This window comes from Jaculus jaculus, chromosome 3, assembly GCF_020740685.1.
Source record: "Jaculus jaculus isolate mJacJac1 chromosome 3, mJacJac1.mat.Y.cur, whole genome shotgun sequence".
Taxonomy (NCBI): Eukaryota; Metazoa; Chordata; class Mammalia; order Rodentia; family Dipodidae; genus Jaculus; species Jaculus jaculus.
The window spans coordinates 76232047-76237975 of record NC_059104.1 but is presented as its reverse complement, the minus strand read 5'-3'; the positions used below and the strand labels follow the sequence as shown (position 1 = coordinate 76237975).

The following is a 5929-nucleotide window of genomic DNA, read 5'->3' as shown; positions in this document are numbered from 1 at the left end:
TGGAGCCCAAGGAATAGCTGTGATTCTGGCTAAGGCAAGTGAGAGGAGCTGGGGTCAGGGTAGGTGAAGTTAATCAGGGACAGGCAGAGACAGAAAGCATGAGTTAATGTTAGAGGCTGTAAGTCAGCATCAGACAAGGGAGCCAATAGTACAAATCATTGTTCATATTGTAGTTATACTTTTTTCTTTCTGGAAGATTAAGACCATATAGGCTGCCAGAATTAACTGTATATTTTGGAGGTCAATAATGGTGCTAGAGGAGAGACTATTATAGAACTGTGGGGAGTTCTATTACTCTTAGCATAGTCATGTGCTAGGATAAGTCAAGGCTATGCTGACCAAGTGACCCTCCCTCTTTTGGGAAGCCTGGAGGACTTATTTTCCTCTAATGTGACTCTCCTGTTGCAGATACACTGACTTGGAATTTATTTCTGGGTCTCCATATCCTCTCTTATCAGGAAGACAGATAACTTACCAGAGGCTAGAAGTTCAAGCATCCCATCATCTTCTGTGGCCTTCTGACCCTGGAGCAGGAACCAAAATATAAGTTATACTTTTAACTCTAATGTTTCCAATTGACTTTGGCTTTTACATATGGCTATGAATCACTCAGAGAGACTGTACATATCTGATTAACAAAACAGATTAGTTAAAATGCTTTAGAATGTATCTGGTTAGCAAAGCAGATCTGGTTAGAGAGTGACATAATCATTATTATTAATATTTAAGTTTAGTTGTCAGGTGACAGTGTGAACTCTATCTTGGACATAGAAAGCATATAGATTTGATCTTTTTAAGTATCTGTCAGTTATAAGTACAGGCAGAACATTTTAGTAGCCTGGAAAACAATATTTTATCCATTATTTTATCAATAACTTTAAAGCAATTGATTTAATCTAGAAATTGTGTGCCAGGAAATAGACAAGATAGTATAAAAACTTGGCATCTGTGTTTGAAACAACTTTGGCGAGTTTGTATATCAATGCAAGTACCAATTACCCTCCAAACTGGAAGTAGATCAGCAATTTAAGATTTTTTTTTCTAAGACAAGAAACATGTTTTAAGTATCACTATCTCTATAAGCAATGAATTTAAGGTACCAGAAATGAGACAATTAGTTAAGTGAAACCTTGACTGAGACTTATTATACATAGCTCAAGAATAAAATAAAACTTGGTCATTGTTGAGTTAAGCAAGCCTGATTTTAGCATATATTAGAGACAATATGGCACACACAAAGCAATTCTTTAAATAAGTACCTTTTCTATTGAACAATTTTAAGGCTTAACTAAAGCAATATTTATGACTGTCACATGAAGGTTAGACAAACATTGTGTGTATACAGTGTATTTTTCTAAGACATGCAGAACTTTTTCAGTTTTTCTAAGAACAAAATCACAATAAGTCACTTTTTATAAGACTTAGATTATAAACCTCAGTGATAGTCATCTATCAAAACCAGCATGAACAAGGCAAGAACCAACTTAAAGTTACAGAGTTTTAGCTAGACATGGTGATACATGTTTATTGATAGCTAAGCATCATGAGCTTTATATAAACTAAATTACAATATTCTTATATCTGGAAAAATCTGATATTAACAAAAAGCAGAGTTTACATATTTAAGGCACATGAGGCTACAGAGAGTAAACTATGAAAAAAAGATATGCTGACAGAATTTAAAAATAAACAAGAAATCTATATTATGCAGTAACATTTTTGGCTTCAATATGAAGACATGAAAATTTTTTATAATTTTTAAAGTTTATCAGAGGTGGGATACCTTTATATAATATATCCATATTTTATGAGGAGATTTAGCACTTTTAAAAGCTAAATCAGATGTCCATCAATCTATAAGTCAGTTCAGAAATTAAGTTAGCTATATTTAACATGCTCAAAGAATAGAGGAACTGGATTAAACTGACAATATATAATGAAAAAAGGAGATAAGTCTCATGGAAAAGAGAGGGAGTGAGCATGTCAGGGCCACTTGCCACTGCAAACTATTTCCAAACGTATGCTCCACTATGTGCATCTGGCTTTGCAAATAAGCACCTTTAAATACTGAGCCAAAAAGATATATTTTTAATCTCTTACAAATCAGTTTTATAGAGCTATATTGAATTCCATACATACACACAAAATTTTATGACACAATCTATAACTATTGAAGCTTTCATCAGCTCCATAATTCTGTCTGTGGTACTTTGGTAAACTTGTTCAGTAATGATGTAAGTTAAATATAAAGTATTAAGACTGATTGTTGGAAGAATTGAGGAATTACATCTTAAAGCACAACACAACTTTGTTCAGAATTTTCTTTTACTGTTCACCATGAAGTAAATAGTTTTCAAATGTGTGACAGATAAATACTGTTTAATGTTTCAGATGTAGTCTATTTACCTTGTAGGATCTGGAAAAAAGAGTAAATAATTTTTCTGTAAGATTTTTTTTGAGGCAGGGTTTTAGATATAATAACCTTAGGAGAGGATATTAATGAGTCAACCTTAAGATTTAGTTAAAAGGTTGACAAAAAGAGAAACCTAGTTAACTTGGTTGGGTAGTCTAAAATCAGTCTTGCATAACCATTATTATGACCAGATTAACATCAATGAGTTAAACTTTACAACCTGAATACAATAGTAGCCTGCTACCAGCCAGGGCCATACTTTGTTAGTCTGATGTAAGCCCTAGGCTAATAGTCATATTGTATCTCAAGAACTCTGTCCCTCCTGAGCTCTTACCTCCCACTGCCAGCCACTTTCTTTTGCCATAGGAAGCACAATTTCCCTGCTTGCCCACTAACAGGCTAAAAAGCTGACAGTTGCAACCTGTACAGCCTCTGCCCATGTGTGAGGTGCAAACCCCATTCACCCTGATGGACTAGGGGGTCATATTGTTGTTCTGTGGTGTAAACCCAGATTAAGCCCTAGTTTATTTTTCTCTCACCCTTGTTTTGCTCTTTCTTTGTCTCCTTAAGAACTTAAAGCTTCTGTGACTCTTGGACAACATCGTGTCTTACTCTGCAACTCTGCTTGGCACAATATAAGCTGGACAATGGGTCCAAATGGCATGAGAATGATACTTTTGATTTCCACATTGTCACTGATTAACAACAAAAACTTCTGAAATACCCTATTTTTCACTCTCCATGCATGGCCTTCTCTCTGCTCTACCTGCTTTTCTCACCAGGTCCGTTTAGCCACCTCACTCCAATAGCTCCTCCAGCTCCCTCAGCCTCTCCTGACACCCTGCCTGGCAGTAAGGTTTAATTTTAGTCTCCAGAGTTTTAAATAGAATAGAAATTTTAAATGGGAAAGTATAACTTCTGAATGGATGAATGAATGTGTGAAGGGGAAATGGGGAATCTCAGGATCCTGGCCCAAACATGATGATGAATGAATGCCAAGTCACTATAAACAGATGGGGGCTTCTTATAAGAAATTTGTAACTATTTTTACATTTGATTTGCCTTTACATGCTTCTATAAAACTACTAACAAACAATAGCCTCAAAATTTATGCTTAATTTTGAAGTACCCAATACTGATTTTGTGAAAAAAATTTATAAAATTTCTAATAATGTTTAAATCTGCTTTCAGGGCTGGAGAAATGGCTTAGCTGTGAAGCCTAAGGACCCCAGTTCAAGGCTCGATTCCCCACAACCCATGTTAGCCAGTTGCACAGGGGGCGCACACATCTGGAGTTCATTTGTAGTGGCTGGAGGACCTGGTGTGCCCATTCTCTCTCTCTCTACCTCTCTCTCTCTCTGCCTCTTTCTCTCTCTGTCTGTCACTCTCAAATAAATAAATAACTACAAACAAATTTTTTAAAAACCTGCTTTCATAGTTTTTAAAAATGTTTTTCAAGAAAGTTATAAGAAACAAAGTTCCAAAATATATATGTTTATTCTGGGAAAATAGTATAAGTCAAATCAGATCTACCCTTTCTTTCTTTCTTTCTTTCTTTCTTTCTTTCTTTCTTTCTTTCTTTCTTTCTTTCTCTCCTTCTTTCCTTCTTTCTTTCTTTTGTTCTTTCTTTTTTTTCTGTTTCTTTAAGGTAGGGTTTCACTCTAGCTCAGTGAATTGAGATTGCTTCAAGTTCTTTAAGCAAAGTTTTTGATTTTAGCAGGAGGATTTGTTCTTTTTATGGGTGTGTGCGTGTGTGTGTTTATGTGTGCTCATTGTGCTTGCTTGTCGTGTCATGTTTGTGACTGTAACTAAAGAGATGAGACGGACACAGAGAACCATTCAAGGAAATCAAAGACCTAAGCATAAAAATTAAAAAGGAAAAGTTAAATGTGTTTTGCAGGGCTAAATTTGCCAGATATTTGTTCTAGGTCATGTTCACCTTACATAGAGGATTATTAAAAACAACAAAACTTCCTCTAAAGAGGTAACTTATAATTTGTCAGATATTTAAAAAAAAAAAAAAAAGATTGTATTGTCCTGTTACTTAAAAGAAGGAGGCAACTTATCTGACTTCTGAGCCAGCCTGCCACAAGATAACACAATTTGCCTTAGTTACTCCTAATACAATCATTTCCAAGTGTGTTATTGGCATTAATTATATAAAATTGTATTAAGACTGCTTTCTTTTTAGTAATAGGATTAATCAATTTGGTTTAATTTTTTAATAGCCTTATAAGAAAGATAATTAATCACCTATTTAATATCTGATACATCCTCTATCTGAGGACAATATAGTAAAAGGATTTTTGGAGCTCGGAGTTGGAATAGGAGCTTGCTCCATCACTCCACGTATCGACCTGGTATTGCAGTACCTCTAGGAATGGTGCACCCCCTAGGGGGAATAAAAAAGAGAAGAAAGATAATTAATGATGGGGTAAGATGAATTGATTGAAGGAACTGGGAAGGAATTTTTCAATGATTACTTGTTAAAAATGCCTTTTGAGAGACATAAAGGGAAGAGAAAGGAAGGAAGGAGGGTACTTAATAGGTTGATATTGTATATATGTAAGTACAATGATTGTGATGGGGAGGTACTATGATGGAGAATGGAATTTCAAAGGGGAAAGTGCTGGGGGGGAGAGGGAGGGAATTCCCATGGGATTTTTTTTTTTTTTTTTTTGAGAGCGACAGACACAGAGAGAAGGACAGAGAGAGGGAGAGAGAGAGAATGGGCGCCCCAGGGCTTCCAGCCTCTGCAAACGAACTCCAGATGCGTGCGCCCCCTTGTGCATCTGGCTAACGTGGGACTTGGGGAACCGAGCCTCGAACCGGGGTCCTTAGGCTTCACAGGCAAGCGCTTAACCGCTAAGCCATCTCTCCAGCCCTCCCATGGGATTTTTTTTATAATCATAGAAAATGCTAATAAAAATTTTAAAAAATACAAAACAAAAAAAATTTTTAAAAATTAAAAAAATAAAAATGCCTTTTGAGTGGTACTTAGATCAAAATGTTAAAGTATATAAATAAAGGTGTGCAGATATAAAAAAAAAAAAGAAAGAAAGAAATTTTCAGGCTAAACCCAAACATCATGCCTAAAGTTAAAGGTTTTTAAACTCTTTACAAACTTTAAGAAACAAAAAAACTAATTTTCAGGCCAAAATATGTTGGGATAGCTTGCTTAAGTTTTATCAAATTTAAGTTGTGTGTAAAACATAAAATTGTGTCTGTTTATAAACATTTCTGTGGTACATAAAATCAATAGCTATCAAGTTTAAGCCAAAATCATTGGTTGTCAAGTAATGTTTTTTCTTTCAAAAAAATTATCAAGGGTTATATTAATATTTACCTAGCTCAGAAAAGACCAGATTCTACTCTATTGTATGTAAAGTAACTGTCTCAATTTTGACACCATGATAACATTTCATTAGATTTGGTTAACTTACATTCAAAAACTCTAGCTATACAGAACAGCCATCTTGATTTTGATGCTATTAAGGCTACTAACGATTTATTTAC

The 5929-nt window shown here is 34.9% G+C and overlaps 1 pseudogene; it reads left to right on the top strand.

The window, feature by feature from the left end:
- Nucleotides 1-4637: 4637 nt before the first annotated feature.
- LOC123459586 lies at nt 4638-4807 on the top strand (annotated as a pseudogene).
- Nucleotides 4808-5929: the final 1122 nt, after the last annotated feature.